The 300-nt window shown below is 70.3% G+C and overlaps 1 protein-coding gene across 1 annotated transcript in view; it reads left to right on the top strand.

Moving 5' to 3' along the window:
* LOC102759940 (oxysterol-binding protein-related protein 5-like) overlaps window positions 1-300 on the top strand; it is a 79,407-nt gene that overhangs the window by 78,253 nt on the left and 854 nt on the right. The window lies entirely within an intron of this gene.

The following is a 300-nucleotide window of genomic DNA, read 5'->3' as shown; positions in this document are numbered from 1 at the left end:
ACGGCGGCCACGGGGATCCTGTGTGGGCAGCTGCTCGGTGGGCAGCCAGTGGGCAGTGCGGGGCCGAGGGCCAGCAGGAACCCCGGTGAGTCGGCACCCAGGCCCTCTGAGCTGAGGCTGGACACAGGCCGGGACCTGGGGGACAGCCCAGAGCCTGTCACAGTCCGCCCGCCCCTGGCTCAGAGTCAGGGCGGCTTCGGCGTGCGCCACCCAAGTCCTGCAGATGTGGCTCACACCGGCCCCTCCCTGTCCCTCGGGGCGTCCTGGCCTCAGCTTGTGAAGACAGTCCCATTGGATGAG

Source organism: Myotis davidii, unplaced genomic scaffold, assembly GCF_000327345.1.
Source record: "Myotis davidii unplaced genomic scaffold, ASM32734v1 scaffold3578, whole genome shotgun sequence".
Taxonomy (NCBI): Eukaryota; Metazoa; Chordata; class Mammalia; order Chiroptera; family Vespertilionidae; genus Myotis; species Myotis davidii.
Note: the sequence above shows the minus strand (reverse complement) of the source record. Positions and strands in the feature narration are given on the sequence as shown.